The following is a 27850-nucleotide window of genomic DNA, read 5'->3' as shown; positions in this document are numbered from 1 at the left end:
AAAACACCACCAACCTTCTACAGGTAGCTTTAGCTGAACACTGTGCAGAGCTCGCCAAAAAATAACTTGTAGCTTATTTAGCTGCCTGCGGTAGTGATAGGATCAGGAAAACACCACCAGCCTTCTACAGGTAGCTATAGCTGAACACTGTGCAGAGCTCGCAAAAAATAACTTGTAGGTTTAGCTGAACACTGTGAGGAGGACGCACTACACTAACTTGTAGCTTTAGCTGAACACTGTGCAGAGGTCGCACTACATTATCTTGTAGTTTTCACTGAACACTGTGAGGAGGACACACTACACCAACTTGTAGCTTTAGCTGAACACTGCGAGGAGGATGCACTACCCTAACTTGTAGCTTTAGCTGAACACTGTGCAGAGGTCACACTAAACTAACTTGTAGATTTAGCTGAACACTGTGAGGAGGACGCACTACACTAACTTGTAGCTTTAGCTGAACACTGTGCAGAGGTCTCACTACACTAACTTGTAGATTTAGCTGAACGCTGTGAGGGGGACGCACTAACTTGTAGATTTAGCTGAACACTGTGCAGAGGTCACACTACACTAACTTGTAGTTTTAGCTGAACACTGTGAGGAGGATGCACTACACTAACTTGTAGATTTAGCTGAACACTGTGCAGAGGTCACACTAAACTAACTTGTAGCTTTAGCTAAACACTGTGAGGATGATGCACTACCCTAACTTGTAGCTTTAGCTGAATACTGTGCACTACACTAACTTGTAGTTTTAGCTGAACACTGTGCAGAGGTTACTAACTTGTAGCTTTAACTGAACACTGTGAGGAGGACGCACTACACTAACTGTAAATAGTCTAGCTGCCTGACTGTGGTACTAATAGGATCAAAAGAACACCAGCAATTTTCTTCAGGTAGCTGTAAATACTGTAACAAGACAAGCCTGCCTGTCAGTAGGAAGATAACAGGAACGGATCTAGCTAAACTGAATACAGTGTATATATATATATATATATATATATATATATATATATATATATATATATATATATATACATACATACACACACACACACACAACACCTGGGATGCATATATATATATACACAATACACTGTAAGTGCAGCTAACTTACTGACTGTCCTGCCTAATCTAGCTAACTCAAATGAAATGACACTGTCTCTCTGTCTCTGTCTCTCAACGCCGGAACACACTACACAGGGCCGCCGTGCAGGCGGCCTTATATAGTGTGGGGCGTGTTCTAAACCCCCTGAGCCATAATTGGCCAAAGCCACCCTGGCTTTGGCCAATTACAGCTCTCTCTACCGATGACGCTGTGATTGGCCAAGCATGCGGGTCATAGTGCATGCTTGGCCAATCATCAGCCAGCAATGCACTGTGATGCCGCGCGAACGGCCCATATCGTTCACAATTCGGCGAACGATCGAACAGCCAATGTTCGAGTCGAACATGGGTTCGACTCGAACACGAGGCTCATCCCTAGCACCCACCCCTCCCCTGATGGACACTGCACCCACCCACTTCTCCCCTGATGGACACTACACCCTCCCGCTGTACCTGCCTATCTCTACGCTGATGGCTATTGCACCCACCCACCTCTCCCCTGATGAACACTGCCCCTAACCATTTCTCCCCTGATGGACACTGCACTCACCTACTTCTACACTGATTGTCACTGTACACGCCCACTTCTCCCCTGATGGCCCCTGCACCATGCCACTTCTCCCCTGATGGAAACTGCACCCACTCACTTTTACAATAATGTCCACTGCACCTGCCAACATTTCCACAGATTTGCATCTCACCCTCCCACGTTTCCTGTCATGGACACTGCACCCACCTACTTCTATACCGATGGCTTCTGTACACATACACTTCTCCACTGATTGCCCCTGCAACCTCCTACTTCTCCCCTAAAGGACACTGCACCCACCAACTTCTTCACTGATGGTATTCTCACCCACCCACCAACTTCTCTGCTGATGGTCAGTGCACCCACCTTCTTCTCCACTGATGGTCACTGCACCCACCCACTTCTCTCCTGATTGCCACTGCATGCACCCACCCTGTTCTCCACTCATAGTTGCTGCACTCCCCCCCGACACAAACACACACACTTACACTTTTCCACTGATGATCACTGTACCAATCCACTTCTTCCCAGAGGGACACTGGACCCACCCACTTTCCCCTGATGGACACTGCACCCACCTATTTCCCCCTGAGGGACACTGCATCCACTTTTCCACTGATGGTCACTGCACCAATGCACTTCCCCCTCCACTGACAGCCATTGCACTAACATATTTAAATAAAAAATGTATTTTTCAAAACACTAATGCAATCAAAGTAAAGAAGAACAGTTTGTTCATAATGTACTAATTCATCAATGGGTACAGTGAATGCTTTTGTGTTGCATTAACCAAAAAGTATTTAGTATGCTATGTTAATATTATATTTTTAAGACTTGCACCAGAAAAAACTGCTTTTTGACAGTAATACCTGCTAGACAACCACAGTAAAACACTAAACAGTAATGCCCCGAACAAACGATTGGACATTGATTGGACATTCCGACAACAAAGTCCATGGATTTTTTCCGAAGGATGTTGGCTCAAACTTGTTTTGCATACACACGGTCGCACAAAGTTGTCGGAATTTCCGATCGCCAAGAATGCGGTCACGTACACCACGTACGACGAGACTATAAACGGGCAGTTCAGAACCAAGCGCGGCACCCTTTGGGCTCCTTTTGCTAATCTCGTGTTAGTAAAAGTTTGGTGAGAGACGACTCACGCTTTTTCAGACTTGTGGCTTTCAGATCGTTTTCTGCTGTTCAGTTTGTGCTTGTGGGTTTGTATCTGGTCTTCAGTGCGTGCAGTGAGTTCGTATTTGATTACTCAGTGCTTTCTTGTCCACTCATTGCTGTTTTTCAGGTCGCTCTTCACAGGCCTTGCTGTTCTTCAGTGCGTTCTGTTACTTCATTCTGAGCAGCCCACCGTTTTCTAGCCATGTTGCGTATACGTACTCCTCGTAGAGTTCGTGCTGTGCGGGGGTTTGGTGTTGGGGTCCTTACCTTGACACAAGTCCAAAAAAAAACAAGATAACTTTGCGCTTACTCAGTGTTGTAAGCGGCTAACACAACAAATAGAAATTTTGCTATAATCGTCAAGTGTAACAAAGTGTAGCGCTAAAAAGTAAAATACAAATAGAAATAAAGATGGTGATTTAAGAAAATCTCTAATGTCTTTTTTATAGTCCATCTTAATAGTGAATCGCAGTCCATCTTAACGTGAAGCCATCATGATCACCCTGTGCGTAGGGATGAAAAGATGTGAAAGTACCACCACCAATATGAATGGAGGCTTACCAGAGAGTTTGAACCCAAAACAGCATACGCTTTATGGGTCAAACCAGCTTGTATTGCCCACCGGCAATGGAAGGGAAGCCTTGGTAGTCAGCGAGGGATGGGGTCCTAGGAGCCTTCACGGACGTATCTTCTCCGTAGGGGTGGTTAAATATCCCAGGACATGGCCTATATAGAATAAAAAAGGGGCCACATAGTGTGATTCCGTAAACAAAGTAAACTTTTTAATAAAGGAAAACACTTACATTTGAGTAGTTTAAAAAGCGCTTGTACATAAAAAAAGTGGCGGCAGTGGAGTCTACCCGACGCGTTTCGTCTTACAAGACTTCATCTGGGGTGTCCATCCACTGCAGCCAAGCTCCTTAATAAAGTCACTGTGACCCCTATGATGAGAATCCAGCTCCTTCGTTTTTTGGTCCGGCACTTCCGGGTCGTCCAAAATGGTGGACCCGCGTGCGTTCCAAGCCTCTCTAATGGGACACACCTTGCATTCCGGCACCACAAAGTATATCATAATGGTCCCCATATATGAACATAATTTACACCTCCCATATTATGTCTTGTTGAAATATGGATTTCTTCAAATGCAAAGATTTACAGTTGTAAACATACCATATGCCGCACGTCTTCCGGTTTGCGAGGTGGTATACTTCCGACACCAAACCCCGCAACCTTACGTCACGGTGTCGGTATGAGGATGTGTTCCAAATAGCCTCGTTCTGAATTGACTAAACTGGCGTGCGTTCCACGTCTCTAAGTGTTGCACCGACGTGCGTCATGACGTCATACACATGTTTTGCGTACCGACGCCCTTAGGAGATCGCTTGGTTATTGACATCTACATAGGGGGAGGAGGGGTGAACGGCTGGAAGAGTCCGTCTTATGCATTAAAGGTGGAGAGGAGTGTACGCAATGTGTGGATGTTCAGCCATAATGTATGATGCACTACTACAGCCCCTATGTACATAGTAATAGATTTGATGGTCCGGATGACACCGTATCCTGTCACATCTCAGGCCCAACAAACCCTGACTTATCTCAATTGGATGTGGGCATATACAAACTAATAAGAAAACATATGTGTAAAAACATTGTACAAATATATATGAGTGTAAAGTGAAGTTTTCATCCTGAAATTCATTATGAGATGGATTCTCAATAGGTCACAGTGTCTTACAACAGAAAATATGTGCATAAATAAATACAGGGTATAAAATGTTCACAACAATTACAGATTAAGAGTCGTCAATAAAAGCATTAATATCCAATTCTACATTCATGCCCTGTGGAAAGAATGTCTGTAGTTCATGTATCCAGAACATTTCTAGACAGGAAACCCCTCTAGTTCTAGCCCCCCCCTCCAAGGTGGAGTATATTTGTCTATGATAATAAATTGAGACCCTTCAGGGTTGCTATTGTGAAATTCCTTGTAGTGCCTGGGGACTGTGTGTTTTGAATCTCTACCTTTAATTAGATCGATATGTTCCCCTACTCTTATGGAGAATGTCCTAATGGTATGGCCTATGTATTGCTTGCGACACGGGCAAGTAATAAGATACACTATATATCCTGTGCTACATGTACAGAATGGTTTTTATAGTGTATCAACTTCCAGTGACGGTATATGTAAATTCTGTCACTTTGCGTCTCTCTAGTGTGTTGTGTTGACACACAACGCACTTTCTACATGGGAAAAAAACGGTCAAATCATAAAAAAATGAAGGACGGGCAGGTGGATTAATAACATTGGGAGCTACCCGAACTTGTAAGGATGGTGCTCCTCCGAACATGACTTTGGCTTCTTCTGGCATTAACGTGCCCAGAATGTTTACTTGTCTGAGGACGTCCCAATGTTTCCTTATGATGTTTTTAATTTGCTTGTGCTGTATTGAAAAAGATGTCAACACAGCCCACTTGAACTTCTCATCAGGTTCTTTTTCTGGCTTTATTGCAAGCAGAGACTTCCTGTCCGTGTCAATAGCCCTTTGGATCTCCAGATCCAAACTTGCGCCGTCATATCCCTTATCGATAAATTTTTGTTTGAGGATACCTGCTTGTATAGTGAATACCTCTGTATCAGTGCAGTTCCTACGAAGCCTTAAAAATTGGCTACGTGGAACTGCACCAAGCCAGGACCTGTGGTGACAGCTATCCACAGGAATAAAACCATTGCGGTCTGTAGGTTTAAAATATGTATTAAATCTAAACTGTTTATCAACTATTTCTATTTGTAAGTCTAGAAAATAAATTTTAGTTTCGCTAGCCTCATATGATAAGGAGATACCTCTATCGTTAGAATTCAGATGTTCAAAAATTTGTTTAAGTGTGTCCAAAGTTCCACTCCATAGGAGGAGGATGTCGTCTATATACCTAGCCCACAGGACCAATGACGTGGTTCCCTGGGCATAGACGACATCCTCCTCCCACTTGGTCATGAACAGTTCGCAAGGCTAGGTGCGAACTTCGCTCCCATCGCTACTCCACATTGTTGAAGGTAGTAGCCTTGGTTGAACCAAAAATAATTGTGTTTGGTTGCGAACTCAAGTAATTCTATCAAATAGTCACATTGAAATGTGATGAAGTCTTGTAAGACGTTGGGAGGACTCCACTGCCACCACTTTTTTATGTACAAGCGCTTTTTAAACTACTCAAATGTAAGTGTTTTCCTTTATTAAAAAGTTTACTTTGTTTACGGAATCACACTATGTGGCCCCTTTATTATTCTATATGGGCCATGTCCTGGGATATTTAACCACCCCTACGGAGAAGATACGTCCGTGAAGGCTCCTAGGACCCCATCCCTCGCTGACCACCAAGGCCGGTGGGCAATACAAGCTGGTTTGACCCATAGAGCGTATGCTGTTTTGGGTTCAAACTCTCCGGTAAGCCTGCATTCACTTTGGTGGTGATATCTTCACATTTATATGCTTATGACACTCCCGGGAAGGCTCTTAGGACTCCATCTGTTGCTGGTTACCAAGACCTTCTCCTCATTGCCGGTGGGCAATACAAGCCGGTTTAACCCATAGAGCGTATGCTGATTTGGGTTCAAACTTTTTGGTAGGCCTCTTTTCATATTGGTGGTGGTATTTTCACATCTTTTCATCCCTACGCACAGGGTGATCATGATGGCTTCACGTTAAGATGGACTGCGATTCACTATTATGATGGACTATAAAACAAGACATTAGAGATATTCTTAAATCACCATCTTTCTTTCTATTTGTATTTTACTTTTTAGCGCTACACTTTGTTACACTTGACACAAGTCCAGCCATGAACAGGGTGGGGAGGAGTTCATGGACCAAGAATTGGTTGCTCCAGCGTGACCAGTTCTGTCACATGCCTTTGCTCCGTGAGATCCGTGAGAATAATCCTGATGATTTCAGGAACTTTCTCCGGATGACGGACCCCGTATTTCACCGTTTGTTGGCTTTGCTGACCCCCTATATCAGCAGGCAGGATACCTGCATGAGGCAAGCTATCACTCCAGAGCAGAGGCTAGTCGCTACCCTGCGGTACTTGGCAACGGGGAGAAGCCTGCAGGACCTCAAGTTCTCGACAGGCATCTCCCCCCAGGCTCTGGGGATCATTATCCCAGAGACCTGTTCTGCCATCATTCAGGTCCTGCAGAAAGATTATATTAAGGTAAGATTGTTATCCTTTAATATTACATTTTAATGTATTTAATGTTTGATAATATATTGTATTTCTTTCCTCATTCCCTAATTACCATGATTGTAATATGCTGTGAATGTCCCCTTTGTCCTCATGCATGCTTTATTTTTTTTGTCCTTTATGCATATTTGCCTTCACTTACCTCCCCAGCATGTTCTCCTTCACCTCATAATCATTTAACAGTGTATTTTGTCAGCTCCATAGTAGTGCTTTACCCTAAAAACCCCCTAAAAGGTGTAAAAATGTGATTTATGCTTTAAATTCTGGCAGAGTGCTAGAGGCTTTTTTTTGGGTCCCCAAATCATTTTGAACCCTCCCTCCTCCCAACTGCTAAGTCAGCCGATAACAATTCTCTATCTATCCTTAATCATCTATCTGCTGACTTTGCCAAACCCATACACACTATACCCACCTCTTTTGTGCTCAGATGTATGGATGAATTCCCCAAAGCATGTAGTGCAAGGGCCTGTCTTTATACTTTCAAATGGTACTGTTTAAAGTTTTTGTATACTATTATTATCTTGATAGATAATAGCAGAATTTCCAAATGTGCTAAAATGTGTGCAGTGTGTATTTATATCTTTGTATTATAACACTTCTTACCTGTCCAGTGGGCTGCCAATAGTGTAAGTAAAGAGGGGCTGACCAAAGTAATACAAATTATTTGGGCATTCATCTCTCAATGAAGTGGAGAGGGTTACCTGTCCAAAACATCTCCCCCCTAAAATGTTAGAAATGGCCCATGAGAGGAGGGGGGATCTGATAGGTGGACCTTATACCTTGGTCTTTCAAAACTCCCTAAAATAAATGTTATACTGATGTTGGCCAAGAATGTTTGTGTCTAATCTGCTTTCCCTGTTTATGTGCAAAATGATTTTTTTTTCTTGTTTGACTACAGTTTCCTTCCAACCCACAGGAATGGCAGACTGTGGCCTCCCACTTTGCCCAGCGGTGGGACTTTCCTAACTGCGGAGGGGCAATTGATGGGAAACACGTCCACATCGTCCCACCACCCAACTCGGGGTCATACTATTACAACTATAAGGGGCTCAATAGTATTGTGATGTTGGCGGTGGTGTCGGCTACTTATGAGTTCCTGTATGGGGAAGAATGGCCAGATGTCCAATGGTGGAGTCATTGCCCAGACGGAGTTCTACAGGCATCTCCAGAATGACAGCTTGGACTTGCCACCTCCAGAAGACAATGTGGAAGGACTCCCATTCGTCTTCGTTGCTGTTGAAGTGTTTGCGCTGGGGGACCATCTTATGCGGCCATTCCCTATGAGGACCCTCACTCCGGACTGGAGGGTTTTTACTTACCGGCTGGCCAGAGCCAGAAGAGTGGTGGAGAACACATTTGAAATCATGGCCAGCCGGTTCCGCCTATTTCTTACACCCATACACATGGCGGAGTACAAACTGAATCATATCCTGGCGTGCTGTGTTCTACACAACTTTTTAAAGCAAAATTCTGCCAACTATGCTGCCTCAGTTGGGCCTGAGGCCGGAATTCATAATGAACCAACCCTGACGGCGCTTGAAAGTGGCCATCCTGGCTTGCCCCCCCTGAGTGCCCACGAGGTCCGTCTTAGATACCTCGATTACTTTGTGGGTAGGGGGGCCATCAATATGCCAGACAATGTCTGAAACATTTTTAAAATAAAAAATAATTTTAACTACTAAAATCTTTGGTGACATTTACGGTTTGTGTTTCTTTTAGCTGACCCTGACAGAAATGTGGGGAGTCCTGAAAATGGCGTGATTGTGTAACCTTAAAAAGCACTGTTGGGTGTTATTTACTAAAGGCAAAGACACTTTGCACTACAAGTGTACTTCAGCCTGCACTGAAACTGCAATTGTAGTGCAAAGTGGATTTGCCCTTAGGAAATAAACCCCATTGTCACAGAAAACACCAATTTTAGCACAACAAACGTTTTGGAGCGTTGAAACAATAATCCACACATTCTTGACTATCAATCTTTTTAATACCAGCACAATCACATGTGCATTTATAAAAGGTTTTTAAAACAAAACCAACATGTTTGTTGTATCCCAATTTGTTTGGTCACATTACTAAAAGTAGAAATGTCCATTTAAGGTAAAACAGGCATGTTTAAAACCAACAAGAAAGACACAAATCTGGAACTTACAAAGTTCAACTTTTGTAGAAATTGAAAGCAATATCAGATATTGCGTTCAGATGGGGTGAAGTCACCCCTGGAAAAGCCAAATTTTGAAGATGCACACAAATTGCCGAATGTCAACATGTGCTAGCTGCCATCACAGGGGATCAAGGGACGTGTTTTGGGGGTGCAACCCCTTCCTCTCAGCTACTTTATTATTGAGGATGGGGTTGCACCCCCAAAACGCATACATTGATCTCCTGTGATGGCAGATAGCACATCATGACACACTGTGTGCATCTTCAAAATTTGGCTTTTCTCATATATGTCAAAAAATGTGAGAAATTTTTAGATCCCAAAAAGCACAAAAAAGGGAAGGGATTTGGAGGGGTTTTAAACTCCCTAAAACATCAATGATGTTCTTCATTTTTTTTTGAACATCATTGATGTTTTTCTGGATGTTTTCCAAGCCCCTATTACACCCCATGATCTCCCCGATCAGGATCTGTGCACTTTCAGAGGTGAAATGACCTGGATCCACAACATCACGATCACCTAAAAAGATAGAAACAAAAACACACCATGAATTATCAATATTGAAGGTAGGAAGGAATGAACACCGCTCTAGGAACACTAAATAGACAAAAAGGTAGTTCAATCTCGGTTTGGAGGTCACAGGTGCTGGCTTAATGCTGATCGCAATAAACATGAACGTATTCTGGACAGCCGCACTCAAATAACAGCCTTGTTTATTGAAGAATACACATCAAAATTCAAAAAGTCACAGCAGACAAAAACAAGCTATTTTAGCTCGTTTTTGTCTGCTGTAACTTTTTGAATTTTGATGTGTATTCTTCAATAAACAAGGCTATTATTTGAGTGCGGCTGTCCAGAATCCGCTCATGTTTATTGTAATGTATTATAAATATGCCGGCATCCATCTCCTACCTGAGCCTGTGGTCGCAGACACTCACCTGTTGTGGTGACTAGTTCCACCACGTCTCCTTCCTCCTCCTCCTCCTCATGTTGGCTTTGTGGGATCTCCACTTCTTCCTGAGGTGGGGGGTCTGTGGTCTCCTCAGATGAGTGGTGTCCTGCGAGTCTTTTATCCCCTATGTTAAAAAAAATAGGTATACTTCGCACACAGATATTTCATGGCAGAAATAGGAATATGAAACATTGCTTGGAAGTGGGGTACAATTGTCTATTTTGGCATAGTTCCAAGATGAAGAAATATTTTTTTCCTTTGTCAAGCTTGAATACTTACCTGTTTTGTGCAAGCTTCACAGATGTAGACACCCCTATAGTAGACACTGGAGCACCTGTGTGGAGCCCCCTAATAAAAAGGGTGTTCTTGTGTCCCACACTAGTGCTCCAGCGTCCAGATGTGTAAATAGCTGCTGAGCGTCCTCTCCTTACACAGAATCTAGTTGGCATTTCATTCTAGTTACAAACCCATCTACACAACAAAATTATTGGAAGAGGAGTAGGCTAGCAAAAATGTATTCAAATGCATATGGCCAAAACATTGGTGTTTTCTATGCCGAATGAACAATGTTTCATATGAACGAACAATGTGCCCATGAACATGAAAGTTGCCATTTTAAACTGTACAACAGTTAAGAAAAGCAAATGGAGCAGCACGAATGTAATAAAAATAAAGAATAGGAACACAGGACAACTACTTACTTTTTTGCAGCACTCTCCTGATCCTTCTGTACTGCTCAGTCCTTAATTTGAGGTCCGACCACCGCTTCCTGAGCTGATTTTTTGATCGTCGTACCCCGAAATTCTTCTGCAGACTTTTGACCACTTTCCCCATTATCTTGGCCTTTCTGACATTTGGGTTGGGGTAAGGTCCATACTTCCCGTCCTAGTTGGCCTTCTTCAGTATGTCCACCATCTCCAACATCTCCCCAAAGGACATATTTAAGGCCTTAAATCGTCTCCTCCGGGATCGGGACGTTTCAGGCTCAGGGCTTTCCTCCTCCTCCTCCTCATTGCTGTAATTAGCACGCACCTGCTCTGTCTCCGCCATGTGCTCTTCCCCCTCTGCGCCGAACGAGAAGGGGTGGGGAATAGACTAGAAAGAATGTCAGGGGCAGGTGGAGTTTCACGTATGCGCAGTGTATATAAAGCGTAACGCGCGTGCGTAGTGCGTACGATCTGTGAGCGGAGGAAGGAGTATCGGAGGCGCCGATCGTGATAACGAAGGTAAGATCTAAACTTGGGCCTATACTGCTTCTCGATTGAGGCCTATATTGCAACAAGATTAGGAGAGTTTTGCATGACAATAGGGTTTGTCTTGTGTTGTGTCTTGCAGATAAAATGGATGGCAGAGCAGCTCCCTGTATTTGTCTATGAACAGGTGGAAGAAGCCACCAAGAATGGCTTCTTCCCCCTGTTCATAGACAAATACAGGGAGCTGCCCTGTCTGTGGCAGGTCAAACACCCCCAATACAATAATAAACAAAAGAGGCAGGCAGCGCTGGAGAAACTGCTGGAGTTGGTGAAGCCGGTGGTCCCCACGGCAACCATCCCCTATTTAAAAGCCAAAATTGGTGGCCTGAGGAGCACTTATCTAAGGGAGCGCAAGAAGGTCACGGATTCCCAGAGATCCGGAGCTGCAGCAGATGACGTTTATGTCCCCAGGCTGTGGTACTATGAGAGACTGCGACTTCTGTCAGACCAGACTGGAGTCAGGGAATCCCTCTCAACTCTTCCTTCTACTCTTTCTTCCACCCAATCTTCCACCTGGCTAGAATGGCTAGAATCTGCACGCAGAAGAGTATTACTCGCAGTGGGTTTTCTATAGAGATTCGAGATGATTTCATTGTTGTCTCCTGTAAGCTTAACATCTAGAAACTCCATAGACTTTGGTTCATGTTGTCCTATAAATTTTAAATTCAAAGTATTATTATTCATATACTCCAACCATTGATCCAAACAGATGTGTGGCTTGGAGACAATGAACGGGAGATCGTCTATGTATCGACAGTAAAATGCAGTGTCTTTTCGAAAAGCACTTGCAGGTCCAAAAATGCGGGACCTCTCCCACAATCCATATACAAATTGGCCAGGGATGGTGAGAACTTAGTTATGCAGTTATACTTCGGCAGGTTGACTCCCCTGTGCGAATCGTCGTCATGGTACTTCGGCCGCTTTAAGAGCTCTAGGGGGTGTGCGGCGCGACGATGGAGCTGATGCCGCTACAGTACCTGACCGCGAGATTGTGTTTCCAGCGCGATACCATCTCGCTGGTTCTCGGCGACAGGGTACTGTGCATGTCGCGCTGGCTCACTCATCGGGAAAGGAAAACTTTGTTTTCCTTTCCCGATGAGTGACAGGCAGTCCTGACAGCTGTCTGGTATGAATCCTGAGGGGAATTGCGGTGCCAAATTTGAAATGAAAAAATTGGCGTGGGTTCCCCCCAGGGGCATACCAGGCCCTTAGGTCTGGTATGGATTGTAAGGGGAACCCCCAATGCCAAAAAATCAGCGTGGGGGTCCCCCCAAAATCCATACCAGAACCTTATCCGAGCACGCAGCCCGGCTGGCCAGGAAAGGGGGTGGGTATGAGCGAGCGCCCCCCCTCCTGAGCCGTACCAGGCCGCATGCCCTCAACATGGGGGGTGGGTGCCTTGGGGGAAGGGGGCCCCCCCACCCTAAAGCACCTTGTCCCCATGTTGATGAGGACAAGGGCCTCTTCCCGACAACCCTGGCCGTTGGTTGTCGGGGTCTGCGGGCTTATCGGAATCCGGGAGCCCCCTTTAACAAGGGGGCCCCCAGATCCCGGCCCCCCACCCTGTGTGAATGAGTATGGGGTACATGGTACCCCACATTTTTTTTTTTCACCTAGGGAAAAGGGTCAATAAAAAAAAAAACAGCACACAGGTTTTAAGAGTAATTTATTAGGCAGCTCCGGGGTCTTCTTCCGACTTCGGGGGTGGGGAGGTGTTTTCTTCCAACTTCTCCCGGTGTTCCGCCTCTTCTCCCCCTCCGCTATCTTCTTCCTGCTCTTTTGCCAGCGAGGGGCCCGGTCTGCTGCCACTGTCTTGTCGCCACTGTTTTGTCGCCGCTGTCTCCCCGCCTCTGTCTCGTCGCTTCTTCTCTTCTTCTGATGTTGACACGACGCTCTCTCCGGCTGGAATGCTGTGTGCGAGCTGCCCCCTTGTAACATCACGGTCCCAGCATGCGCAGGGACTCTGGCGTCATAAGGGGCGTGACCCCAGAGTCCCTGCGCATGCTGGGACCGTGACGTCACAAGGGGGCGGGGTCACCGCTTATATAAATGGCTCCGCAGCTCGCACACAGCATTCCAGCCGGAGAGAGCGTTGTGTCAACATCGGAAGAAGAGAAGAAGCGACGAGACAGCGGCGGCGAGACCGCGGTGGCAAGACAACGGCGACAAGACAGCAGCAGCAGACCAGGCCCCTCGCTGGCAAAAGAGCTGGAAGAAAATAGCGGAAGGGCCCGGGAGAAGAGGCGGAACAAGGGGAGAAGTCGGAAGAAAACACCCCCTCACCCCCAAAGTCACAAGAAGACCCCTGAGCTGCCTAAGAAATTACTCTTAAAACCTGTGTGCTGTGTTTTTTTTTATTGACACTTTTCCCTAGATGAATGGGTAGGGGTACCATGTACCCCTACTCATTCACACAGGGTGGGGGGCCGGGATCTGGGGGCCCCCTTATTAAAGGGGGCTCCCAGATTCCGATAATCCCCCTGCCCGCAGACCCCGACAACCAACGGTCAGGGTTGTCGGGAAGAGGCCCTTGTCCTCATGAACATGGGGACAAGGTGCTTTGGGGTGGGGGCACCCCCCCTTCCCCCAAGGCACCCACTCCCCATGTTGAGGGCATGCGGCCTGGTACGGCTCAGGAGGGGGGGGACGCTTGCTCGTCCCCACCCCCTTTCCTGGCCGGCCAGGCTGCGTGCTCGGATAAGGGTCTGGTATGGATTTTGGGGGGACCCCCACACCGATTTTTCGGCATAGGGGGTTCCCCTTACAATCCATACCAGACCTAAGGGCCTGGTATGCCCCTGGGGGGAACTCACGCCGATTTTTTCATTTAAAATTTGGCGCGGCGTTCCCCCTCAGGATTCATACCAGACAGCTCTCAGCACTGCCAGTCACTCATCGCGAAAGGAAAACAAAGTTTTCCTTTCGCGATGAGTGAGCCATCTCAGCGCTGGCTCCCGCGACGGGGCTTGCAGGTGTCAAATCTCGCCGAGAAATGCGGCGAGATTGACACAATATCGCAGTCGCCTACTGTATGTCCACCGGGCACCCATCGATCGTTCCTGAGAGAGACAGAACAAAGATCTGTCAATGTAAACAGACAGATCTCCGTTCAGAAGATGAGAGACAGATCTGGTGTTCATACTGATTAGGAACAGCGATCAGTCTCCTCCTCCAGGCAGTCCCATCCCCCCACAGTTAGAAACACTCCCTAGGTAACACATCTAACCCCTTCCCTGCCAATGACATTTATACAGTAATCAGTGGCTATTTTTATCTTTGATCGCTGTATAAATGTCAATGGACCCAAAAAAGTGTCCGATTTGTCCACTGCAATGTCGCAGTCCCCCTAAAAACCGCTAATCACTGCCATTAGTAGTTAAAAATGCCATAAATATATCCCCTATTTTGTAGATGCTATAACTTTTGCGCAAACCAATCAGTATAAGCTTATTGCGATTTTTTTTTTTTTTTACCAAAAATATGTAGAAGATATCGGGATATCGGCCTAAACTGAAGAAGAATTTTTTTTATATATTTTTTAAAAAAATTTTTTATATTGTTTTTTTTTTTTTGTAAAATTGTCAGTCTTGTTTTTGTTTAGAGCGCAAAAAATAAAAACCGCAGAGGTGATCAAATACCGCCAAAAGAAAGCTCTATTTGTGGGAAAAAAGGACATTAATTTTATTTGGGGCAAATCCTTCCGGTCCTTAAGTGGTTAATTAAATTAAGTGGAGATGGTGATGCCACTGCCCTGTCTCTCTACCTTGATCATTCAGAGAATTCTGTACATTCATTAAGAAATCAAAGTGTTCTTTGAATGGCACCTGTCCTAAGCAACTGACCTCCTGTGTTCACAATGTAACAGTGAAGCCACTTGACATTGGATCCAGAAGGCAACAGCAATCACTCTACTAGCGATGCCTACTACAGTGGTCTCCAGCGTCCATTGGGATCAGCCAGGTATGGAACTTACATACTTACATTGGTCTAAGTTGGACCAATTTTTCGGGACATACTAAAACATTAAATGTCAAAATGGCTTAATGCGTAATAAAGTGCCTAAACCTCAATCAATTGTCTTAAAACTTTGCACAGCCAAAGTTCTCAACTTCCCAAACCTACCCAAGAAGTTTCATGCATTTCGATGATCCACAAGGCAAACTAGGGACATCAAGCTTGTGGGGAGCTTAATGTGGCTTAACGTACAAAAAAGCTTTGATGTTAACCAATTTCCCCCAAACTTCACACAAAAGAAGTCTCTATCTATGCAAACATATTCAGAAAATTTTAGATAATTTGGAAAATCACCCTAAAAGTTATTCACATTTAACCATTTTTTTACAATCCTTAACCAGTTGCAGACTTTGGGCATACTAGACATGCCCAAAAACATGTCACCAGTGTACACAGAGAGTGTCTAGTATATCCAGTCCTTCTGCTCTGCTGTCAGGACCCTTCCCTGTCTCAGTACCCAACAATTCAGCAGGAGCTGTCAAAAAAAAAGAAGCAGGCTGGCAATGTTTATCAACAACCACATCCCAGAAAGTGCATTGAAACATTATATCAATTGTAACATTCTGTGTTTTGCATCTACAGATCAAAGCTATAAACTTCGATTTGCAGGTGTCAGAGAACCACCATAACAAGAGCTGTGTGAAGTTGGCACCCCATGTTTGTAAAACCTGAATAAAAATATACCATTCGTTTGTGCCGCGTTTGTGCTGATTTGTGCCGCAAAAATTAGCGTTTGTGCCGGTTCGGTTTCTGAGATATTAAACATTCAATTCAATGCAAGCCCCGCCCATTTTGCACCCCATGTTCCTGAATTTTAAAAACAAATGCGCCATTCGTTTGTGCCGCGTTTGTGCTGGTTTGTGCCGCAAAAATAAACGTTTGTGCCGCTTTGGTTGCGGAGATATTGTACGTTATAGTTGCTGCAACCCCGCCCATTTTGCACCCCATGTTCCTGAATTTTAAAAACAAACGTGCCATTCGTTTGTGCCGCGTTTGTGCTGGTTTGTGCCGCAAAAATAAACGTTTGTGCCGCTTTGGTTGCGGAAATATAGTGCGTTATAGTTGCTGCAACCCCACCCACATTGCACCCCATGTTCCTGAATTTTAAAAACAAACGCGCCATTTGTTTGTGCCAGGTTTGTGCTGGTTTGTGCCGAAAAAATAAACGTTTGTGGCGCTTTGGTTGCGGAGATATTGTACGTTATAGTTGCTGCAACCCCGCCCACTTTGCACCCCATGTTCCTGAATTTTAAAAACAAACGTGCCATTCGTTTGTGCCGCATTTGTGCTGGTTTGTGCCGCAAAAATAAACGTTTGTGCCGCTTTGGTTGCGGAGATATTGTACGTTATAGTTGCTGCAACCCCGCCCACTTTGCACCCCATGTTCCTGAATTTTAAAAACAAACGTGCCATTTGTTTTTGCCGCGTTTGTGCTGGTTTGTGCCGCAAAAATAAACGTTTGTGCCGCTTTGGTTGCGGAGATATTGTGCGTTATAGTTGCTGCAACCCCACCCACATTGCACCCCATGTTCCTGAATTTTAAAAACAAACGCGCCATTTGTTTGTCCCGGGTTTGTGCTGGTTTGTGCCGCAAAAATAAACGTTTGTGCCGCTTTGGTTGCGGAGATATTGTGCGTTATAGTTGCTGCAACCCCGCCCACTTTGCACCTCATGTTCCTGAATTTTAAAAACAAACGCGCCATTCATTTGTGCTGCGTTTGTGCTGGTTTGTGCCGCAAAAATGTTTGTGCTGCTTTGGTTGCGGAGATATTGTGCGTTATAGTTGCTGCAACCCCGCCCACTTTGCACCCCATGTCCCTGAATTTTAAAAACAAACGCGCCATTCGTTTGTGCCGCGTTTGTGCTGGTTTGTGCCGCAAAAATAAACTTTTGTGACGCTTTGGTTGCAGAGATATTGTGCATTATAGTTGCTGCAACCCCGCCCACATTGCACCCCATGTTCCTGAATTTTAAAAACAAACACGCCATTCATTTGTGCCGGGTTTGTGCGGCAAAAATAAACGTTTGTGCCACTTTGGTTGCGGAGATATTGTGCGTTATATGTTGTCAAACCACATTGACTTTACACCTTGTTATTAAAGCTTACATACAGAACCTAAACTCAGCTTGGGTTTCCTTAATGTAAAGCTCCTCCCACTGTACCGGCACTGCACTTCATATTGTACCCTGAAAAAGGCAGCATTGGAGCTCAAACAACTGTTTGCTTGATGGTTTCACTTCTTGCTCAGGGAATCCAGGGTAAATTCATTTTTAACATCTTTAATTTTACTTATTATTAATAATTATTCAATGTATGCAATTGCAATGAAAATAATACATTTGGAATAGATGATTGTGTGTTTGCTGTGTGTATACAAACTATTTTTTTGCAATACTAGCACTAACTAGCAAGACAACCTAATATAGTAGTCAGGTGGCAACACTAGTTGTGTTAATAACTGATGTCCCCATGTACTGTAAACATCCTGTGTTCAGGGTTAGCCAGAATGTAAAATCATTGTAGTAACATGCAGAAATGCTTTAAACCTTTCCTGTCTACACACAGGGTAATCAAGGGCATTAGGGTACATTAAACACCTTTTATTCTAGGTATGCACCCAGCAAAATGTGTTTAGAAAATAATGGTGATCTCCAGTGCTCGGGAGCGGAGTCTTTTCAGAATGTGTCACACATGGCAGTAAAAATTTCTGCCTTTGCACACCAATGTGCTGAAGTGACTGTGTGACTATTTTTTTTATTTTCAATGCACCAACAGCATGAGGCCTAAATTCAACACACAACGCATGAGCAGAATTAGCAAAATACGAGTTTACAAAGGTGCACAAAATATGCATCTTTGTAATGCAAATGTGTATATGCACTTACTGTCAGTTCGTACATAATCCGTTTCATGCCTAAGCCTATTTCTGAAATTTGTTGCTTACAAGTTAAAATCCGTATTTTTTGCTAGAAAATTATGTAGAACCCCCAAACATTATATATATATATTTTTTTTATCAGAGAATCTAGAGAATAAAATGGCGATCCTTGCAATATTTTATGTCACACTGTATTTTCGCAGTGGTCGTTCAAACGCATTTGTTTTAGGAAAAAATACACTTTCATGAATGTAAAATAAACAAATCAGTAAAGTTAGCTCATTTTTTTGTATAATGTGAAAGATGATGTTACGCCGAGTAAATAGATACCTAACATGTCACACTTTAAAATTGCGCAAACTAGTGGAATGACAACAAACTATGGTACCTAAAAATCTACATAGGCGGCACTTTAAAAATAAATAACGGTTACCAGGTTAGAGTTACAGAGGAGTTTTTTTGCTACAATTATTGCTCTCACTCTGACGACTGCGGCAATACCTCACATGTGTGATTTGAACACCATTCACATATGCGGGCGCGACTGACGTGTGTGTTTTTGTTGCGTGAGTTCGCAGGGATGGGTGGGCGTTTTCAAAAAAAAAAAAAAAAATGTTTTTTCTTATTTTTTTTTAGATCGTCACTCACAAGTTGGGATGAGCTTCGAGTTCGAGTCGAACTCATGTTCGACTCGAACATTGGCTGTTCGCAAGTTCGCCGAACAGCGAACAATTTGGGGTGTTTGCGGCAAATTCGAATGCCGCGGAACACCCTTTAAAAGTCTATGGGAGAAATCAAAAGTGCTAATTTTAAAGGCTTATATGCAAGTTATTGTCATAAAAAGTGTTTGAGGACCTGGGTCCTGCCCCAGGGGACATGGATCAATGCAAAAAAAAAAGTTTTAAAAACGTCCGTTTTTTCAGGAGCAGTGATTTTATTAATGCTTAAAATCAAACAATAAAAGTGTAATATCCCTTTAAATTTTGTACCTGGGGGGTGTCTATAGTATTCCTGTAAAGGGGCGCATGTTTCCCCTGTTTAAAACAGTCTGACAGAAAAATGACATTTCGAAGGAAAAAAACCCATTTAAAACTACTCGCGGCTATTGCATTGCCGACAATACACATTGAAGTTTATTGATAAAAACGGCATGGGAATTCCCCACAGGGCAACCCCGAACCAAAAAAAAAAAAAAAAAATGACGTGGGAGACCCCCTAAATTCCATACCAGGCCCTTCAGGTCTGTTATGGATATTAAGGGGAACCCCGCGCCAAAAAAAAAACGGCGTGGGATCCCCCCAATAATCCATACCAGACCCTTATCCGAGCACGCAACCTGGCAGGCCACAGGAAAAGAGGGGGGGCGAGAGTGCGCCCCCCCTCCTGAACCGTACCAGGCCACATGCCCTCAACATTGGGAGGGTGCTTTGGGGTAGCCCCCCAAAACACCTTTTCCCCATGTTGATGAGGACAAGGGCCTCATCCCCACAACCCTGGCCGGTGGTTGTGGGGGTCTGCGGGCGGGGGGCTTATCGGAATCTGGAAGCCCCCTTTAAGAAGGGGACCCCCAGATCCCGCCCCCCCCTGTGTGAAATGGTAAGGGGGTACTTACCCCTACCATTTCACTAAAAAACTCTCAAAAATGTTAAAAATGACAAGAGACAGTTTTTGACAATTCCTTTATTTAAATGCTTCTTCTTTCTTCTTTCTTCCTTCATCTTCTTCTGGTTCTTCTGGCTCTTCCTCCGGCGTTCTTGTCCAGCATCTCCTCCGCGGCGTCTTCTGTCTTCTTCTCCTCGGGCCGCTCCGCACCCATGGCATGAGGGGAGGCTCCCGCTCTTCTCTTCATCTTCTTCTTCATCCTCTTCTCTTCTTTCTTCTTCTCTTCATTTTCTTCTCCGGACCGCTCCTCACCCATGCTGGCATGGAGAGAGGCTCCCGCTGTGTGACGGCGTCTCTTCGTCTGACGGCTCTTAAATAACGGGGGGCGGGGCCACCCGATGACCCCGCCCCCTCTGACGCACCGTGACTTGACAGGGACTTCCCTGTGACGTCACGGGGAATGCCACAGGGAAGTCCCGTCATGTCCTGTGCGTCAGAGGGGGCGGGGTCACCGGGTGGCCCCACCCCCCGTTATTTAAGAACCGTCAGATGAGGAGACGCCATCACACAGCGGGAGCCTCCCTCCATGCCAGCATGGGTGAGGCGCGGCCCGGAGAAGAAAATGAAGAAGAGAAGAAGAAAGAAGAGAAGAGGATGAAGAAGAAGATGAAGAGAAGAGCGGGAGCCTCCCCCCCATGCAATGGGTGCGGAGCGGCCCGAGGAGAAGAAGATAGAAGACGCCGCGGAGGAGATGCTGGACGAGAACGCCGGAGGAAGAACCAGAAGAGCCAGAAGAACCAGAAGAAGATGAAGGAAGAAAGAAGAAAGAAGAAGCATTTAAATAAAGGAATTGTCAAAAACTGTCTCTTGTCATTTTAACATTTTTGACAGTTTTTTAGTGAAATGGTAGGGGTAAGAACCCCCTTACCATTTCACACAGGGGGGGCTGGGATCTGGGGGTCCCCTTGACAAAGGGGGCTTCCAGATTCCGATAAGCCCCCCGCCCGCAGACCCCCACAACCACCGGCCAGGGTTGTGGGGATGAGGCCCTTGTCCTCATCAATATGGGGACAAGGTGTTTTGGGGGGCTACCCCAAAGCACCCTCCCAATGTTGAGGGCATGTGGCCTGGTACGGTTCAGGAGGGGGGGCGCACTCTCGCCCCCCCTCTTTTCCTGCGGCCTGCCAGGTTGCGTGCTCGGATAAGGGTCTGGTATGGATTTTTTTGGCGCGGGGTTCCCCTTAAAATCCATACCAGACCTGAAGGGCCTGGTATGGAATTTAGGGGGTCTCCCACGTCATTTTTTTTTTTTTTAATTTTGGTTCGGGGTTGCCCTGTGGGGAATTCCCATGCCGTTTTTATCAATGAACTTCTATGTGTATTGTCGGCAATGCAATAGCCGCGGGTAGTTTTAAATGGCTTTTTTTCCTTCGAAATGTCATTTTGCTGTCAGACTGTTCTAAACACAGGAAACATGCACCCCTTTACAGGCATACTATAGACACCCCCCAGCTACGAAATTTAAATGGATATTACACTTTTATTGTTTGACTTTAAGCATTATTAAAATCACTGCTCCTGAAAAAACGGCCGTTTTTAAAACTTTTTTATGCATTGATCCTTGTCCCCTGGGGCAGGACCCAGGTCCCCAAACACTTTTTATGACAATAACTTGCATATAAGCATTTAAAATTAGCACTTTTAAATGTTAATGTTCGTGTACCATAGACTTTAACGGTGTTCGCGTGTTCGAGCGAACTTTTTTCCTGTTCGCATGTTCTGGTGCGAACCGAACAGGGGTGTGTTCTGCTCATCCCTACTCACAAGGATTCTAAACATCCCTTGCGATAGTAATAAGTGGTGACAGGTACTCTTTATGGAGGGATCGGAGGTCTAAAAGACCCCAAATCTCTCCTTTGCACTTCAAAGTATTCAGATCCTTCAAAACGGCGATTCTGAATATTGTTATTTTTTTTAAAACGGCGCCATTGGCAGCCGAGTAAACCGGAAGTGATGTTGTTTACACATAGGAGACTAGTATGAAGCCGTTTATGGCTTCCTTCCAGTTTCACTCTAGCCGGCGGAAGTGCCGGATCATGGCTCGGGTCTCCCGGTGGGATGGGAGACCTGGGAAGACCGGCGAAAGGCAGCGGGAGGGTGGTAGTCTCCTCCCGGTTCTCCAGATAACAGCCGAGCGGCTTTTAGATACATGAGTTGCTATCCCCGAAGAGCAAACCGCCCGCTTTAAAAACGGTACTGGGGTGATACATGCAGCTGCAGGCATCATCCGGGTGTAAATCCCTAAAGTCGTATGTGCGTACGGTCAGCGCTGTGGGGATAATCATTCTATCACTATGCAGGCCCAGAATGTATAGCAAACTTTAAATGCATATGTATGTTTAGGCAAATACACATGCGTACATGTGGAAAACGTGCATGATTTGCAGACCCAGATGCACCCTTGTTGCTTTTTCTGTGCACATTTGTTAGCAATGCAAAAACACAGTCCTATATGCAGCTGTGTGCATGCAGCCATGTATTTGCACGTGCAGCATACAGATGCACACAGAAATTAACACTACACAAATTAGTACAAAATTTTTTGCCTGTGTGAATGAGGCCTTAAACAGGGTCTACAATAAATAAATATAAGTGGCTTTTCATAAAATATTGCACAGTTTACACTACATTGACTTAATTTGAAATTCAGTATTATTCCTATGGTAGGACGTATAAAATTTGATATTTAAATTGTTTTATTTCTAAACATGTAAACATGTCTGTGACAGGCCGCAGCATTGTAGATTTTAATGCACTTGCCACATCTGAGCCTCTATTAGCATGCTTTATGTTGCAAGTTATAAGTGCTTGCTTGTGAGTGTGGTAAGCCAAGTTTCAGGAAAAAATAATTATTACAATTATTACCAAAGAGACGTGCACATGCCGTTTCAAAAAGAGGTCATGACTGGCAGCTCCCACACGCAGGAATGACGTCATTGCGGCTCCTGCCAATCACAGCGCCGGAGCCACGATACCCGTAAGTAACTCCAGGACAACATGTCGCTGGCCGGTGCTGTGTACCGGCACCGCAGCGGGGGCTTTGATCCCAGGTGAGTATTACATAATGAGCTTTCGGCTCGCTGAGCCTGGTTAAACCCTGAATGGTTGCTGTACGCACTATGCCAAAAAGCACCTACAGCAGTCGAAGGCAACCAAAGGAATGACCGCATGTAGCTGGGGCGAACGAACATGCTCCAGCCCGTCAAACACACAACACCATATAAAAAGTCCTTTATTGGAAAAAAAAAAACAAAACAGGTTTTTGAAAAATCCTTATTTAACCACCTCAATACTGGGCACTTTCACCCCCTTCCTGCCCAGGCCATTTTTCAAGCTTTCAGCGCTGTCACATTTTGAATGACAAATGCACGGTAATGCAACACTGTACCCAAATGAAATTGTTATCATTTTTCCCCCCACAAATAGAGCTTTCTTTTGGTGGTATTTGATCACCTCTGCAGTTTTTATTTTTTGCGCTATAAAAACAAAAAATAGCGACAATTTTGAAAAAAAAACCTTATTTTTTACTTTTTGCTATAATAAATATCCAATTTTTTTTTTAAAAAACTAAATTTTTCCAAAGTTTAGGGCAATATGTATTCTTCCACATTTTTGTTAAAAAAAAAAATCACAATAAAGCGTATATTGATTGGTTTGCGCAACAGTTATAGCGTCTACAAAATAGGGGAAGGATTTATGGCATTTTTATTATTATTATTTTTTATTTTTTTACTAGGAATGGCGGCGATCTGCAATATTGCGGTGGGCAGATCGGACAATTTTGACACATTTTTGGGACCATTCACATTTATACAGCGATCCGTACTATAAAATTCCACTGAATACTGTATAAATGTTACTGGTAAGGAAGGGGTTAACACTAGGGGGAGATCGAGGAGTTAATTATGTTCCTAGGAAGTGATTCTAACTGTAGGGGGAGGGGATTCACAAGGGGAGAAGACCGATCGGTGTTCCTCTGTACTGGGAACACACCATCAATCATCTCTCCTCTGACAGGACATGGATCTGTGTGTTTACACACACAGATCCACTGTCCTGCTGTGTTACCGGGCAATCACGGGTGCCCGGCAAACATCGCAGCCGCCGGGCACACGCATCGGGTCTAGAGTTGCTACCTCATCCCTTTAAACCCGAACACCTTTGAATTACACAGGTTTTGAGGCTAATTAAATGCAGATAAGGCACCAAGTGAGTTTAATTACCACCTTAATCAGCCACAGAACCTGTGTAATTAATACTGTGTTCGGGTTTAAGGGATGAGGTGGCAACCATAATCGGGTCCCCAGTGACACAACGGGCGCGCGCGATTGCCGTCGGCAGCGCACACGCGCCCCCTGGTGGGCCAGGAAGGCGAGCCTGGTGGGCCGGGAAGGCGAGAGCGTCATATGACCCCCCCCCAGAACGAGAACCGCGCCGCCTGGCCGTCATATGACAGCCGGCGGGCAGCAAGCGGTTAAAAAAAAATTCACTAGAGCCAGAGCCAGCTGTGCCCGCCCCCTCCCCGTCTGTTCTTCCAGTCAGCAGTAGAGAATCGGAAAGGGGGGATCCCTGTGGGGGTGGCAAAACTACGCATGTGAAGTAAAACATCATGTACAATATCCACCAAATCTGCACAAACTGCTAACAAATAAATCTAGTTGTATGGAAGATTTAATAACGAGGTAACGAAGTCAATGTGGTTTGACAACATATACCACTCAATATCTCCGAAACCAAAGCGGCACAAATGCGGCACAAACAAATGGTGCCTTTGTTTTTAAAATTCAGGAACATGGGTGCAAAGTGGGCGGGTTTGCAGCAACTATAACGCACAATATCTCCGCAACCAAAGTGGCACAAACATTTATTTTTGCGGCACAAATGCGGCACAAACGAATGGCGCGTTTGTTTTTAAAATTCAGGAACATGGGGTGCAAAATGGGGGCGGGGTAGCAGCAACTATAACAATATCTCCGCAACCAAAGCGGCACAAACGTTTATTTTTGCGGCACAAACCAGCACAAACCCGGCACAAACGAATGGCGCGTTTGTTTTTAAAATTCAGGAACATGGGGTGCAATGTGGGCGGGGTTGCAGCAACTATAACGCACAATATCTCTGCAACCAAAGTGGCACAAACATTTATTTTTGCGGCACAAACCAGCACAAACGAATGGCGCGTTTGTTTTTAAAATTCAGGAATATGGGGTGCAAAGTAGGCGGGGTTGCAGCAACTATAACGCATAATATCTCCGCAACCAAAGCGGCACAAACGTTTATTTTTGCGGCATAAACCAGCACAAACCTGGCACAAACAAATGGCGCGTTTGTTTTTAAAATTCAGGAACATGGGGTGCAATGTGGGCGGGGTTGCAGCAACTATAACGCACTATATCTCCGCAACCAAAGCGGCACAAACGTTTATTTTTGTGGCACAAACCACCACAAACGCAGCACAAATGAATGGCACGTTTGTTTTTAAAATTCAGGAACATGGGGTGAAAAGTGGGCGGGGTTGCAGCAACTATAACGCACAATATCTCTGCAACCAAAGCGGCACAAACGTTTATTTTTGTGGCACAAACCAGCACAAACGCAGCACAAATGAATGGCGCATTTGTTTTTAAAATTCAGGAACATGGGGTGCAAAGTGGGTGTGGTTGCAGCAACTATAACGCAATATATCTCCGCAACCAAAGCGGCACAAACGTTTATTTTTGCGGCACAAACCAGCACAAACGCAGCACAAATCAATGGCGCGTTTGTTTTTAAAATTCAGGAACATGGGGTGCAAAGTGGGCGGGGTTGCAGCAACTATAACGTACACTATCTCCGCAACCAAAGCGGCACAAACGTTTAATTTTGCGGCACAAACCAGCACAAACGCAGCACAAATGAATGGCGTGTTTGTCTTAAAATTCAGGAACATGGGGTGCAAAGTGGGCGGGGTTGCAGCAACTATAACGCACAATATCTCCGCAACCAAAGCAGGACAAACGTTTATTTTTGCGGCACAAACCAGCACAAACGAATGGCACGTTTGTTTTTAAAATTCAGGAACATGGGGTGCAAAGTGGGCAAGGTTGCAGCAACTATAACGTACAATATCTCCGCAACCAAAGCGGCACAAACGTTTATTTTTGCGGCACAAACCAGCACAAACGCGGCACAAACGAATGGCGTGTTTGTTTTTAAAATTCAGGAACATGGGGTGGAAAATGGCCAGGGTTGCAGCAACTATAACGCACAATATCTCCGCAACCAAAGCGGCACAAACGTTTTTTTTTTTTTGCGGCACAAACCAGCACAAACCCAGCACAAACAAATGGCGCGTTTGTTTTTAAAATTCAGGAACATGGGGTGCAATGTGGGCGGGGTTGCAGCAACTATAACGCACTATTTCTCCGCAACCAAAGCGGCACAAACGTTTATTTTTGCGGCACAAACCAGCACAAACGCAGCACAAATGAATGGCGCATTTGTTTTTAAAATTCAGGAACATGGGGTGCAAAGTGGGCGGGGTTGTAGCAACTATAACGCACAATATCTCCGCAACCAAAGCGGCACAAACGTTTATTTTTGCGGCACAAACCAGCACAAACGCGGCACAAACGAATGGCAAGTTTGTTTTTAAAATTCAGGAACATGGGGTGCAAAGTGGGCGGGGTTGCAGCAACTATAACGCACAATATCTCCGCAACCAAAGTGGCACAAACGTTTATTTTTGCGGCACAAACGCAGCACAAACGAATGGCGTGTTTGTTTTCAAAATTCAGGAACATAGGGTGCAAAATGGGCGGGGTTACAGCAACTATAACGCACAATATCTCCGCAACCAAAGCGGCACAAACGTTTATTTTTGCGGCACAAACCAGCACAAACACGGCACAAACGAATGGCATGTTTGTTTTTAAAATTCAGGAACATGGGGTGCAAAATGGGCGGGGTTACAGCAACTATAACACACAATATCTCCGCAACCAAAGCGGCACAAACGTTTACTTTTGTGGCACAAACCAGCACAAACGCGGCACAAATGAATGGCACGTTTGTTTTTAAAATTCAGGGACATGGGGTGCAAAGTGGGCGGGGCTTGCATTGAATTGAATGTTTAATATCTCAGAAACCGAATCGGCACAAACGCTCATTTTTGCGGCACAAATCAGCACAAACGCGGCACAAACGAATGGTGTATTTTTATTCAGGTTTTACAAACATGGGGTGCCAACTTCACACAGCTCCATAACAAGTGCTTGTTTCCGTGCACCAGCTGCCAATCCCCATTCCTCTAATGCCAATGCGCATGCGCCGAGTCTTAGACAGGAACGAGTGAGGTCCGGGTCAAGCATGTACAATAGCGCATCCATACGAGCGTTAGCGCACACACATCAATAAATCCTGGCACGCGGCGCCCTATTTAAACGTAGAGTCTGCCTAGTGTCAATGCTGGATTGTCTTCATCTTGTCCTTGTGTTCCTGTTTGCTGCCTTGCCTGATTGATCCTGTTCCTGAAAACCCGGCTGTCTCTGACCATTCTCTCTGATCATCGCTGCATGCTTGTCTGCCTCTGCTCCCTGCACCGACCCCGGCTTGGACATATGACCACGGCTCTGCCTTCTGATCTCATACCCTGCTGTTAGCCTGTTGCCAACCTCTGCCTGTCCCCGTCTGCCTTCTGATTGTGTACCCCGCTGCCAGTCTGTTGCCAACTTCTGCCTGTTCCTGACTCTGCAATTGATCCTGATCTGGCTTCCACTGAACAAGTCCGGTAATCGGTGTTTACATCTTCTCAGCAAAGGTTCCTGTATCCCCGACCTTCAGCCTCCTGCCTGCAGGCACCTGCGCCCTTCCGTTGCCCCAGCAGTTCCTGTCTAAACCACCAGGGGT

At 45.2% G+C, this 27850-nt stretch overlaps 1 protein-coding gene across 11 annotated transcripts in view; it reads right to left on the bottom strand.

The window, feature by feature from the left end:
* The window catches only part of LOC141148391 (interferon-induced very large GTPase 1-like), a 256872-nt gene that overhangs the window by 165181 nt on the left and 63841 nt on the right, over nt 1-27850 (bottom strand). For 2 of the 11 annotated variants that reach the window (XM_073635844.1, XM_073635840.1), the window contains 2 exons: nt 3371-3535; nt 2797-3076 (listed from right to left, as the gene is read on the bottom strand). The exons of 6 other annotated variants lie outside the window; for them this stretch is intronic. The gene's annotated coding sequence lies outside the window, so the exon portion shown is untranslated. The remainder of the gene's footprint in view (nt 1-2796; nt 3077-3370; nt 3536-27850) is intronic. 3 more of the 11 variants (XM_073635845.1, XM_073635843.1, XM_073635842.1) reach the window with 2 other exon arrangements.

This window comes from Aquarana catesbeiana, linkage group LG06 (genome assembly GCF_042186555.1).
Source record: "Aquarana catesbeiana isolate 2022-GZ linkage group LG06, ASM4218655v1, whole genome shotgun sequence".
Lineage (NCBI taxonomy): Eukaryota > Metazoa > Chordata > Amphibia > Anura > Ranidae > Aquarana > Aquarana catesbeiana.
This window is presented reverse-complemented; position numbering and strand designations above follow the sequence as displayed.